This window comes from Mauremys mutica, chromosome 13 (genome assembly GCF_020497125.1).
Source record: "Mauremys mutica isolate MM-2020 ecotype Southern chromosome 13, ASM2049712v1, whole genome shotgun sequence".
Lineage (NCBI taxonomy): Eukaryota > Metazoa > Chordata > Testudines > Geoemydidae > Mauremys > Mauremys mutica.
In genome coordinates this window covers 52449981-52464391 of record NC_059084.1, presented here as the reverse complement: position 1 = coordinate 52464391, position 14411 = coordinate 52449981, and the positions used below count along the sequence as shown (strand labels likewise).

The 14411-nt window shown below is 53.0% G+C and overlaps 1 pseudogene; it reads right to left on the bottom strand.

Moving 5' to 3' along the window:
• Nucleotides 1–417: 417 nt before the first annotated feature.
• On the bottom strand, nucleotides 418–1341 carry LOC123347708 (annotated as a pseudogene).
• Between the last annotated feature and the right edge of the window lie 13070 nt (nucleotides 1342–14411).

Genomic DNA, 14411 nt, shown 5'->3' with positions numbered 1-14411 from the left:
AAGGTGTTTAGTTCAACGCAAACTGAATGTTGTTCTGTATTTCATTTCAGCAAGAAAAACCTACTAATTTCCATTTTTGGAACAAACTACAAAGAAAGATTCTCCATCTCTTAAAGTCTTCAGATCAAGACTGGATGCAATTCAAGAAGATATGCTTTCATCAGGCAGAAGTTACTAGGCTGAATGCAAGGCTAACTAGGTGGAATTCTCATGTCTGTTTTATGCAGTAGGTCAGACGAGATGACGTAATCAGCCCTTCTGGCTTTATGATCTATTAATCTGGATATGGATAGACAAATTCACCCTATATACTGCTGAGGACCCACCAACCCCATTGTGAAGCCTGGCAAGAAGTAAATGACCATCCATGCTCTCTTCACTCCTGTATCTTTGTGGTTTGGGATTTTCATGAGAGCCTCACACATTTAGAAAATGCTCTGCCACAGATGCCTGTTTGACTTGTTTGTTGCGGAGAGCGTAGATGTAGGGGTTAAGAAGTTGAGCCACCACAGAGTACAGAAAGGACACAACTTTGTCAAAGTCCCTCGCTCCCCGCTGTCCTGGTCGGACGTACCTAAAGATGGAGCTACTGTACAATATCACAACCACCATCAGGTGAGCGGAGCAGGTGGAAAAGGCTTTTTTCCTTCCTGTGGTGGACGGGATGCGCATGATAGTGGAGATGATACAGCCGTAGGAAACGATAGTGACTGTTCAAGTACCAAGTAAGATAACTGTTGCTGAAACCAAGATCATCACCTCAATGTGTCCCGTGTCCCTGCAGGAGAGTTGGAGCAATGGGGCCGTGTCGCAGTAGAAGTGGTTTATGACATTGGGGCCACAGAACGGTAACAGCACAACCATAAACAGTGGAGGAAAGCACAAGAGAAAACTCATCACCCAGCAGCCCAGCACTAACTGGAAGCAGACCCTGCCATTCATGATGGTGCCGTAACGCAAGGGATGGCAGATAGCCATGTAGCGGTCAAAGGACATCATAGCCACATGGAAAAATACACAGGTGCCCAGGAGGAAGAACAACAACAACTGAAGGAAACAAGCAGGGAGGGAAATAGATTTTCTCTCTGTCAGGAGGCTGTAGAGGAACCTGGGCATGATGACGGAGGTGAAACAGATTTCCAAAAAAGAGAAGTTCCTCAGGAAATAATACATGGGCGACTGGAGGCGATGGTCCACCAGGGAGAGGCTGACAACTGTGATGTTACCCATTATGGTCAACAGGAAGATAACTAAGAGAACCACAAACAGGGCGGTGTTTAAAGGGCGGCTGTTGGACAGGCCCCAGATGATGAATTCCACCACGGTGCTCTGGTTCTTCATTCTCAGATCATTCTTAACAGAAAAAAATGAAGAAGCACGTCAAAAACAGAGCGAATGGAATGTTTGCAGGAAAAATTCTGTAAATCAATAGACTACACATCATCAATGGGAGCTGGGTACCCAATAGACTTGGGCTCTATGGGAAAAGCCTGATGGGAAAACCAGAACCAAAGACAGGATCTTAGAGGAGAATATTTGATACTTTAAGGGGGCAGGGGAGAGAGAGAGAACTGGAAGGGATGAAAGAATGAAAATAATTTAAAAATAAGAATATTTTACCCTAATTTTTCATGTATTCCTAGATTATAAGGCCCAAAGACACCACTGTAATCATCTTCTCTGACCTAGAGACCTAGATCATAGTCTTGAGAGGGACAGACAATCTTGATGTTAAAAATTTCCAAGGGTGAAGAATCCAACTCACAATTCTTAGTAAGTTGTTCCAGTGATTAAATACCAGCACTGCTCATCTTTTGTGTTTGTTTTGCTTTTCTTTCAGGTCACTGATAAATATTTTTCAAAAAGCACCGGGCCAAGAACTGATTCCTGTGGGACTCCACCAGAGATACACCCGCTCAATGATGCACCATATACAATTCCTGGTGGAGACCTGGCAGGTACCCACTTTGTAATTCAGGTAAAGTGTCTCACGTCAAGTGTGTATCATTCTCGTTTCTTAGTCAAACTGTCAAAGATTAAATGAAAAATAGTATCTATCTGAAAAAAAAAAACAGGAATGAAGAGGACTGAGGAATTATAGACCAGTCCGCCTAAATTCAATACGTGGAAAGACACTGGGACAAATTATTAAGCCACAAGTTGTAAGCACCTAGAGGATAATAGGGTTTTAAGTAAAAACCAACAAGGATTTATCAAGAATAAATCATGCCAAATCAAAGCAATTTCTTTCTTTGACAGCATTACCGGTCTGGCGGATAGATCGAAAGCCGTAGCTGTGATGTATCTTGATTTTTAGTGGGTGTTTGACACAGTCCCACATCACATTCTCATAAGCAAACTGGAGAATGACGGTGAAGATTAAATTACTATAAGGAGGGTGCACAACTAGGTGAAAGACTTTACTCACAGAGAGCTAACAGCAGCTCACTGTCAAAGTGTGGGAATTTATCTAGTGGAGTCCTACAGGGATCTGTCCTGCAGCCAGTACAATTCAATATTTTCACTAATGATGTGGATACTGGAGGGAAGATTATGCTTGTAAAATTATCAGATGACACCACATAAGAACAGCTACACTGGGTCATACCAATGGTCCATCTGGCCCAGTATCCTGTCTTCCAACAATGGCCAATGTCAGGTGCCCCAGAGGGAATGAACAGAACAGTGATTAATCAAGTGATCCATCCCCTGTTGTCCATTCCCAGCTTCTGACAAACAGAGACTAGGGATACTTCAGAGCATGGTTTTTCAGGCTGGGAGAGGTTACTAGCACTGTGGAGGACAGGATTAGAAATCAAAATTACATTGACAAATTGGAGAATTAGTCTGAATTCAGCAAGATCAAACTCAGTAAAGACAACTGCAAAGTCTTACTCTTAGGAAGAAAGAAATTAAATGCACAAGTGCAAAATGAGCAAAATAACTAGCTAGGAGGCCATACGGCTGCATAGGATCTGGGAGTTAGAGCTGATCACAAATTGAAGATTAATCCAATGAGATGCAGTTACCAAACAGAGGCTAATATCATTCTGGGGTGCATTAACAGGGAGGCAGTTGTCCCTGGTAAGGTCTCAGCTAGGGTGCAGTGGCCAGTTCTGGATTTCACACTTTAGGAAAGACGCAGACTAGTTGGAAAGGGTCTAGAAGGATGCAACAAAAATGCTAAAAGGGTTAGAAAACTTGACCATGAGGAAAGGTTTAAAAAACGAGGCATGTTTAATCTTTGAATAAGTGAAGGGCTGTATAAAGAGGACAGAGATCAATTGTTCTCCACACCCACTGAATGTGGGACAAGCAATGCAGTTAATCTGCAGCAAGGGAGAGTTGCCTTAGATAGTAGGTAACAATGTCTAACTATAAGGATAGTTCAGTGCTGGAACACTTGGCCGAGGGAGGATGGGGAATCCCAGGCATTGGAGATAGCGGCATTCTGTATCCTATGGTGAAAGGAAACCTCCCAGTTGCATACCCTTTACACATCTGCAAAACCTCCACAATGTGCACCTTGAAATTCATTCTCTGATCTCACCAGTGGCGTGATTGTTATTAGACATTAAAAACTGGCAGCTGTTACCTCTGTTACTATAAGTGTTACCTCTACTTGTAAAATCACAGAACTACAGCGTTAGAAGGGACCACAGGGGTCACCTAGCCGATTTCTCAAAATTTTCTCACATTTATATTTGACTTCCCTGGCCCCTGAGTATTCATTTTGTCATAGTCGTACATTTGTGTCTCTTTTCACAATAAGACTGAATCATTTTAGGAGAGCGACCCTATTTTCCTAACACAGTGGGACTGAGATCCCAGACAGGTGGTCTCGATCTTGTACCCAAAACAAAACAAAGCAAAAGCAAAAAAAAAAAGATTACTCACAAACTTCTTCAGACCATGATTTCTTTCACATCCCAATCTGCAATCACACCTTGTGCATTCTCACTCAGACCATGCAATGATGGAGTACATGGAACACGAACCAAAATTATCACACAAAGGCTGCAGGTGCTGAATTGAGATGCTCCAAAAGAGGTCTGCCGATTTATGCCTCTCTATGTAACAGAACGATGGGATAAACTTGGGTGATCACTGCCTCTGTCAAATAATCCCTCATTTATAACAGTTGTAGACTCCGGTTTTCTTGTCCCTCATTGCTGGCTGGGACCTCTGAGACCAATTAGCTGATGAGTTTGCTGACAACACTGAGAGAACTCAAGTCTGATCCATTCTACTGAAAGTTTTAGGGAAGAACATTGCAAAGTGTGACAAAGTTCCTCCTCTGCCTTCGTGGGTCCTGTGCTTATTGGCAGATTTGCTCACCTCAGTGATCTTCCCCACAGTCTGGGTCAGCTCTGTTGTGTATTTGGTTGTCATGGTTTTGTTGCTATGTCAACTGTGTTAGATTATTATGGGTTAGCTCAACCGGTTTCAACCGGCTGAGGAGCTCTCTGTATATATGTAAATAAAATGGAGGTTTTGGTTAGCTGCCTGCTCTCTGGCCTCAAGTGATTGCTTCCTACACCGGCTGCCCGAAGGATATAACACTGGCGACGAGGGTGAGACTCCGGTGCTGCTCCAGTAACAGAAGGAAGTAGAAGTTAAGGTAAAGAACAAACAAACAAAAAAGCTGCTTGTTTGCACTGACTGTGAAAGTGAAACTAAAAATCATGGCTACTCTGACCAGGCCCCTGGAGCCTTTTGATGAGAATACAGAGCAGTGGCATGTGTATACTGAGCGTTTTGAGCTTTTTGGTATTGCAAATGACATTACAGAAGCGAAGAAGGTGCCAATATTCTTAACTGTTGTAGGGGCTAAAACCTACTCCCTGCTACACAGCTCACTACACCCTGTTAAGCCTGAGACTAAATCTTACAGTGACATTGTGGAAATCCTGGGGTCTCATTTCTCCCCAAAACCACTGGTAATTGCTGAAAGATATAGGTTCCACAAAAGAGACCAAAAGGAAGATGAAACAGTTGTACAATTTGTAGCCATTTTAAAAAAGCTAGCAGAACACTGTGAATTTAAAGAAATGTTACATGATGCCCTGCGTGACAGGTTAGTGTGTGGCCTGTACAGTGAAGCTATACGGAAGCGCCTACTGACAGAGGCTCAGCTTACCTTACAGAAGGCTGTTGATATTGCTGTCTCCATGGAACTGGCTACAAGGGAGGCACAATACATCGGTGCACCCCCTAGGGTGCAAAAAGTGTCACAAGAACCGACCCACAAAACTGTGCAGAGTCAAGAATGTTACCGCTGTGGTAAGCCGGGTCACCAGGCATCAGAATGCTGGTGTAAGGACCTGGTGTGTCGACACTGTGGCAAAAAGGGACACATTGAGTGTGCCTGTAAGCAAAAGAAAAAGAGGCCTGTGGTCTGGCTGACAAAAAGAGGAACCCTGCATACCCTAGAGCAGACCCAGGATGATCAAGGTGACACCTCATCGCAAGAGGAAGTGCCACTGCATGTTTTGTCTTTGGCAATGGGCTCACATGAATACTGGGTAACCCCGTTATTGTATGGCAAACGTATACGCATGGAACTGGACACCGGTGCAGCCGTCTCACTGATCTCCGAGACTGTGTATAAAGAAAAGCTACAGCATCTTCCGCTTAAGGCAACAAAAACTGTTCTGAAGACGTATACGGGAGAAGCTGTGCCTATGCTGGGCACTATTGATGTTAAGGTGGAGCTCAATGGACAGGTGGCTAAATTGCCACTGTTTGTGGTGAGAGGTAACTACCCAGCCTTAATGGGTAGGTCTTGGCTTGGGAAGATTCAACTGAACTGGGCAGAAGTGCACCGGATGACTAAAGAAGAAACTAGTCTAACCCCTATACTAAGGAAACATGCTGCTGTTTTTGGAGATGATTTGGGAAGTATGAAGGGAATCACTGTGACATTGAACATTAAACCTGGCAGTCCACCAAAATATCTGAAAGCCCGAACTGTGCCATATGCCATCAGGCCAAAAGTTGAAGCAGACCTGGAGCGCCTGGTCACCAATGGAGTCCTAATACCAGTTACCCATAGCTCATGGGCCACTCCTATCGTTCCAATCGTGAAGAAAGATGGCTCTCTCCGGATTTGCGGTGATTTTAAAGTCACTGTCAACCCAGTGTTGTGTGCAGAGCAATACCCGCTTCCCCGCATCGATGACCTCTTCGCAGGCCTGGCTGGGGGACAAAAGTTCAGTAAGATTGATCTGAGTCAAGCATATTTACAGATGCACGTCGATAAAAAGTCCCAAGAGCTGTTGACTATTGTGACTCATAAGGGGCTTTATCGATACTGTCGTCTACCCTTCGGAATAACATCTGCTCCCGCCCTGTTCCAGAGGGCTATGGACCAGATCTTGTGTGGCTTGTCAGGAGTTCAGTGCTATCTGGATGATATCCTGGTCACTGGAAGAAATGAAGAGGATCACTTAAAGAATTTAGAGGCTACCCTACAAAGACTGGAAGAGTATGGCCTACGAGTTCGCAAAGACAAGTGTGAATTCTTCAAGCCCTCTGTTGAATATTTGGGACACATCATTGATTCTGCAGGTCTTCATAAGGCCCCTGCAAAAGTTAAAGCTATTGTGGAGGCTCCCCCACCTCGAAATGTAAGCCAGCTGCGCTCGTTTCTAGGACTCCTGAACTATTATGGAAAGTTCATCTCACAGTTAGCCACACTGCTAAAACCACTTCATGAGCTCCTTGGGCAGAACAAGGCCTGGAAGTGGACTGAAGCCTGTGATGTTGCGTTTAACAAAGCTAAGGCTGCATTGCTAAATTCTGAAGTTCTAACGCACTTTGATCCATCCTTACCACTGCAATTGGCCTGCGACGCCTCCCCTTATGGAGTGGGAGCAGTCGTGTCACATATTATGCCTTCAGGAGAAGAGAGACCTATTGCTTTTGCTTCACGCACTCTAAGCAAAGCAGAAACTAACTACGCCCAAATCGAACGTGAGGCATTAGGAATTGTTTTTGGAATTCGGAAGTTTCATCAGTACCTGTTTTGGCGAAAATTTACTCTTCTCACAGACCATCGACCTCTGACATCAATTTTTGGACCTTACACAGGCATTCCCCCATTAGCTGCTAGTCGTATGCAACGTTGGGCATTGTTACTTTCAGCACACACATATGAAATCAAATATCGGAAATCCACTCTACACGGCAATGCAGATGGCCTCTCAAGGTTGCCTTTGCCGGTCAAACCCACAAGGAAATCTTCTACTTTGAACAGGTAGAGAATACACCCATCACTGCTACTCAGATAAAGAAGGCAACTCGCGTTGACCCAGTATTGTCCCAGTGGGCACCCCTACACCCATGGGACTGGCCTGAAAACCCGTGGCAACGTATTCACGTTGACTTTGCTGGCCCCCTTGAAGGAAGCATGTTCTTGGTGGCAATAGATGCCCATTCTAAATGGCCAGAAGTCTCTATAATGCAGTCCACTTCTGCAGAGAGTACTATCCAAAAACTACGAGGACTCTTTAGTCGTTTTGGTCTGCCAGAACAACTTGTGAGCGACAACGGACCGCAGTTCGTTTCTCAGGAGTTTCAAAATTTTATGAAAGCAAATGGGATACACCACATCACGTCAGCACCATATCATCCGTCCACCAACGGATTAGCTGAAAGATTTGTGCAGACAATGAAAAACGCTTTGAAATCAGCAAGGGGACAACACTCCATTCAAAAGCGTCTGGATACCTTTTTACTTTCCTACAGAAACACACCTCATGCTACGACCCACGCATCTCCGGCCTTTCTAATGATGGGACGACAGCTGCGCACTTGCTTTGATCTGCTGAAACCTTCTGAACCCCGACAAATTGTGCAACATCAGCAGCAATATCAAGTCATCAGACGGGCACCCAGAGCAAAAGACCGAACCTTTAGCCCGGGACAGCCAGTTTTGGCTCGGAATTATACTTCCAGAGCTAAATGGGTTCCGGCCACAGTCATCACTCAAACAGGACCTGTTTCCTACACAGTCCGGACTGCAGAGAATCTTACCTGGCGGCGACATGTAGATCAGCTGTTGCCAGGTCATGCCAGTCCTCAGGACCCATCTGCAGTTGAGGGGTCTGACTTCACCTCTTCTGGTGAGGGATCAAATCACGAGTCACCTGTTTCTGACTGTTCTCCTCCATTACTGCCGGCAGCTGAGATACCCCTTTGCCCAGCACGAGCTGATACCACCTCCTCACCTGTTCGTGCTGCGGACCCTGAGCCCCTAGTGCTTTCGGGTGCAATAACACCAGTAGTTCGCCGTAATCCACCTAGAGACAGAAGGCCTCCTCATCGGCTGGATCTTTAGCTAGGGCGAACCCACGGTTATGGGGCAAAATAATCCCCAGGGTTTAGCCGGGAATGGAGGCAGTCTACCCTCCTTCTCTAGTCTAGTGTGTGTTTTATTTAGGGGATGTTCTTATTGGGGGGGGAGGAATATGTTGTGTATTTGGTTGTCATGGCAACTGAGTTAGATTATTATTATTATTATGGGTTAGCTCAACCGGTTTCAACTGGCTGAGGAGCTCTCTGTATATATGTAAATAAAATGGAGGTTTTGGTTAGCTGCCTGCTCTCTGGCCTCAAGTGATTGCTTCCTACACCGGCTGCCCCAAGGATATAACAAGCTCCTCCTGTGTCTGATCAGGAGTTGGGAGGTTTGGGGGGAACCCGGGCCCGCCCTCTACTCCGGGTTCCAGCCCAGGGCCCTGCGGATTGCAGCTGTCTAGAGTGCCTCCTGTAACAGCTGCATGACAGCTACAACTCCCTGGGCTACTTCCCCATGGCCTCCTCCAAACACCTTCTTTATCCTCACCACAGGACCTTCCTCCTGGTGTCTGATAACGCTTGTACTCCTCAGTCCTCCAGCAGCACAGCCTCTCACTCTCAGCTCCTGGCGCCTCTTGCTCCCAGCTCCTCACACGCCCACCACAAACTGAAGTGAGCTCCTTGTTAAACCCAGGTGCCCTGATTAGCCTGCCTTGATTGGCTGCAGGTGGTCTAATCAGCCTTTCTGCCTTAATTGGTTCTAGCAGGTTCCTGATTACTCTAGTGCAGCCCCTGCTCTGGTCACTCAGGGAACAGAAACCTCTTTCTCCAGTGGCCAGTAGATCCCCCTTTGACTTCTCTGCTGTAGAGGGTAGGAGGGAGCGGGCTGCTGCTGCTGTTCCTGCTGGGCCCTCGCTGCTGCTGTTGCTGCTCCGGCTGCTCCCTTGGCTGGGCTAGACACCACCACCCACCCGCTTTCCCTGCTATCTGCTTGCTGGCTGGCTAGTATATTCCCCCCCCCCTCACTCCTCAGTTGCTGCTGTTACTCCACCTATGGCACCTTGCAGGGGGGGCTGCTGGCCTGCTGCCCAGAGGAGGGGAGTGAGGGACCCCAGCTCCAGCTTTTGATGCTGAGGACGCCACCACCACCATCTTCTGAGCGGGGTCCCTCCTGCCCGGCCACCAGACCACCGCCTGGAGCTGCTGTGTTTGCTACTGGGGAGCTGCTGGAGCCCCGAGGAGAAGGAGGAAAAGGAGGAGGAGAATGCTGCCCGTTGCTGGAGGACCTCATAGAGACTCTGAAGACCACCGTGGAGGGGGCACTTCAGGACTGAGTATTTTTTCGGACTGTGCTCTTGTGGTGGGGTTTGGACTGTGTCTGTTGGGACACCAGGGGTGTGGCGTGGAGCCTGCCCCGGTCCATCCGTGTCCCCCTTCGCCCCCACCACCATCGTTGCCCCCTCCACCACCCCCGCTGGCTGTTTTCCTTCTGCTTCGGCCTCCTGCCTCTGGGACTGAGCTGTTCGCCTGGCTCACCACGCCCACTTCCACCATTTGGGCCTGCAGCAGCAGCAGCCACCACTGACTTTTTGCACAAGTGCCCGTGGGCACACTCCCCACCCCCACCCCCTTGGCCTGGCCCCCTCTCCTTTGCCACATTTGTCTGCCCCACCCATTTCCCTCTGCGGCCCTGATTGTCCTGCCCCAGCCCTGCTGCCAGCCCCATGGTCCCTCTGCCTCATTGCTAGCTCAACATTTCCCCCCCCCCCACCCTGTGCTTCTCCAGCCCTGATTGGCTCCTCCCCTCGTGCGCCCATGCCCCCTTCCATGCGCTTGTGCCCTTCCCCCATTTGAGTTTGCCCTTGTTCACTGCACCCCCCTATGCTGTTAGCCCCCCTGATCCCCCAGTGTAACTAGAGGAGCCGGAATTCCCCTCTGGGTCGGTGGCCTGCCACCCTCCCGCCCTGGGTCCTCGATTGCTCCCTACGCCCCTTTAGCCTTCCCTTTCTGGCGCCCTCCTCCCCTGCCTGCAGCCTAGCGGGGAGGGGTGGTCGCCTAATTTCCCTCCCCTCCCCTCGCTGTTTGTCCCCCTCCCCGCTCTCGTTATGGCGGGGGACGCGGCGGGGGAGACCCCTCGCGATGCTCCCACCACCCCTCCTCCACCTGTCCCCATGTCCATTCCCCAAGCCTCTACCTCGACCGCCGCTGCCAGTCTACCTGCCACCGCCCCCGCTGGGGCACCTGCAGTGGCGAGTACCGGGGAGACGTCCGCTGCTGCCACGTCCCTCGCCCCTTCCGATTCGGGAGGAGCCCCCCAGCCAGTGGGAAAGGTCGGGGTGGGAAGAAGGGTGAAGGCCCCGCTAAAAAGACCAAGCCCTCCATGGCAGGGACTACCCCCGCTGCCGTGGCCCCGCTACCGGCCGCGGCATCCCTCCCCGCTGTTCCCTCTACCAGTTCCGCAGGTGTCCCTCCCCCGGCCCCCAGGGCGTATGCCCAGGTGGTGGCGGCAGCCCCCCCACCTGCCGCTGCTCCTCCGACCGCCGCTTCCGCTATCATCTATAGTGGCCAGGGCCCCTTCCCCACCTTGACCAGGAAGCATGGCGTCCGTTGCCTCCTGGTGCCCACCTCGCCCCACATGGAGACCTACGTGCGGGCGTTGGCGAGGGTGGTGGGGCCCATGGCCATCGTGGCGGCCTCCAAAATGTACGGGAGGGTGGTCTTCTTCCTGGCATCGGAGGCCGCCACCCAGGAGGCAGTAGAGATGGGTCTGGCGGTGGGGGGCGTGTTCGTCCCCCTGGAGCCGTTGGAAGACCTGGGGGTCCGCTTGATCCTGACCTCCGTCCCTCCCTTCCTGCCCAATGCTGCCCTGCTGCCCGCCCTTTCTGCCCTGGGGCGCCCTATCTCCGTCATCAGCCCTCTCCCGTTGGGCTGCAAGGACCCCGCCCTCCGTCACGTCCTCTTGTTCCGCCGGCAAGTGCAGCTTCAACTGCCGCCAGCGGTGCGTGACGGAGAGGCGCTCGAGGGGTCCTTTGTGGTCCCCTACCAGGGAGCCCGCTACCGGGTGCATTACTCGATGGCGGAGGCCCGGTGCTACCTCTGCCGGGCGATGGGGCACGTCCGGAGGGACTGCCCCTTGGCCCGGCCCGGAGGAGGGTCTGGGACGCCCGAGCCCCGGCAAAGCGCCGGCCCTGTCACTGCCAGTGCCCCTGGCTGCCCAGCACCTGAAGCTGCCCCTCCTCCTTCTCAGTCCACTGCTCTGGAGGAGGGTGCGGTGGAGATAACGCCGGGCATGGGAGAGGGCCTGCCCCAGGGAGACTCCTCCCTCGTTCCTGTTGCCCCTCCATTGCCTCCCCGAGTCCCTGAGCCGTCGCCCTTGCCCCCCGACCCGACCCCTGTTAGCCAGCCCCCGGATGATGCCATGGAGGGCTGGTCCTTAGTGCAGGGGAAGCGGGGCAAGCGGAAGACTCGGGCCCCGTTACATTCATCGGATTCGGAGACCCCCCGGAAGAGCAGGAAGGGGGACACCGATGACAAGCCTTCCGCCTTGCCCCCTGATGACGCCCGTTTTGTAGTGCCGGATGGGCACGACGTGGCAGCACCGGACGGTGATGCTGCCCCTCCTCCGGGGTCCCTTCCCGAGGAAGCCCCCAAGGCTTCCCCTTGCCCTCCGAAGCCCCCGCGAGCACTGAGGTGGGCGTCGCTTCGAATGTTGACGGGGAGGGCCCTGGGGTGGCGGACGGCGATCTCCCCTCCATCTACGAGGAGATCGAGGCCCTGGGTCTGACCCCGGTTACACAGGGGGAGGACGACCCTTTGCTAGCGGGCCTCGATCTCAGCGACCTCACCTCGGTCCCCCTGTCCCCGGGTTCCCTTCCCCTGACTGCTGCTTCTGCTCCCGCCTCTGAGGGTCCCCTGGGGTCTTCCATCAGCCCAGCTGCAGGTGGGTCCTCGCTGCCAGCTGCCGAGCCCATTGAGGCGACGGCAGGTGCCCCGCTGCCCGGACCCGATTCCCAGGTGGTGTCCCTCTTGGGTGTGGGCCAACCAACCTTCCCGGACAGGGACCCCATTGATGACCATCCATCTCCAGATGCCGTGGCTGTCATTCCAGCCGTCGTGGCTGTGCCCAGCATCGTTGTGGGTCCCCTTCCCGCTCCCACAATCCCTGAGCCTGACCAGGAGGGGCCACCTTCCTGCGGCCCAACTATTGAGGCTCAGGATCCTGCCTCTGCCCCTCTCCCAGATTCTCTTCCTGATCCCACCCCTACTCCTGACTCCTGCCCTATCCCTGATGCCGGCCCCACCCTTGTCCCCTCCGCCTCCCGTGACGCCATTGACGCCCCTGGGGTAACCCCCCAGGGAGCGGCCTTAGTTGTTTTTCCCTGCCCTGACCCATCAGGGGCTGCTGTTCTCCTTCCGCCGCCCCCTGTTGAACCGGGGATCGGGGTGGGCCGTGTGGCGTCGGCCCATCGGACGCCACGTCGAGGGTCTGCCCACTGCCTGCCCGCCTCGGTGGGCCACGGGGCTGTGACGGGGGCCCTGCTGGGGGATGGTCATCGATCCATTACCCCGCCCCCCCATGCGCTGAAGGAGGAGCTGCAGGAGTTCCTTGAGGACATCCGTGGCTCCCGTAACAAGGTCCAACTTGCGCTCCAGCGGTGGGGGGATTTCCATCTGATCCTCCGGGCCGCGAGGGCCCTCATGGGGGAGGGTAAGAGGACCGGGAAGCAGGCCGCCGCAGCCTACCGGCGGGCCCGCCTCTTCCGTGACTCTCTACTCACCTACGGGGTTGGTCACGGATTGCTGCGCGACCCGACAGAGGCCGTGGGCATGTCTGCCGGTGAGGATACCCCCCAACCGGCCTCATGGCTCGAATCATCTTTGCCACTTTAAACGCCCGGGGCTGTAGGATGGGTCTCCGCAGGAGCCAGGTGCTCTCCTTCCTTCGGGACGGGGGGTACTCTGTGGTTTTCCTGCAGGAGACCCATACGGATCCGGCCGCTGAAGCTAGCTGGCGGCTGGAGTGGGGGGACGGGGTCTACTTTAGCCACCTCTCGGTTCGCATGGCTGGAGTGGCGACCCTGTTCTCCCCCGACCTACGGCCTGAGGTGCTGGGGGTCGCCGAGGCTGTGCCGGGCCGCCTGCTGCACCTCCGGGTCCGTATGGAGGGGCTTGTGGTTAATCTCATCAATGTCTATGCCCCGACATCGGGCCCGGAGAGGTTGCGTTTTTATCAGCAGGCATCCGCCTTCCTCAGCTCCCTGGATCCTCGTGAATGCCTGGTCCTGGGCGGGGACTTTAACACCACCCTCGAGGAACGGGACCGCTCAGGGACCGAGCAGTGCCCGGCTGCCGCAGACGTCCTCCAGGAGATCGTTGAACGCCACTCCCTGGTGGACGTCTGGCGCGACCACCACCCGGACGACGTCTCAACCTTCACCTTCATCTGGGTGAAGACCCATCGGTAACGCCACTCCCGGCTGGACCGCATTTACCTGCCATGTTTCCACCTTTCACGAGCCCATTCCTCCAGCGTTCGGCCGGCCCCCTTTTCGGATCACCACCTTGCCACCGTGATGGCCTCTCTCTGCGTGGAGAGGCCAGAGCCAGCCTATTGACACTTTAATGATAGTTTGCTGGAAGACGCGGGCTTCGTGGCGTCCTTCCGGGAGTTCTGGCTGGCCTGGCGAGGGCAGAGGCGCGCCTTTCGCTCGGCGCAGCAGTGGTGGGACCTGGGGAAGGTACACACCCGGATCTTCTGCTGCGACTACACCCGGGGTGCCAGCCGACGGAGGGATACGGCGATAGAGCAGTTGGAACAGGAGGCCTTGGAGCTGGAGAGGCGTCTGGCCGCCGGCCCCGAGGATCCATCCCTTTGCGGAGCGTACCGGATTAAGCGGGAGGAGCTCCGGGCCCTCGAAGATCATCGGGCCCGGGGTGCCTTTGTTCGATCTTGCATCCGCCTCCTTCGGGAAATGGATCGCGGCTCCCGCTTCTTCTACGCCCTCAAGAAAAGGAGGGGGGCCAAGAAGCACGTCACATGCCTCCTGGTGGAGGACGGCACCCCCATCACGGATCCGGCGGAGATATGCGGGAGGGACAGGGCCTTCTAC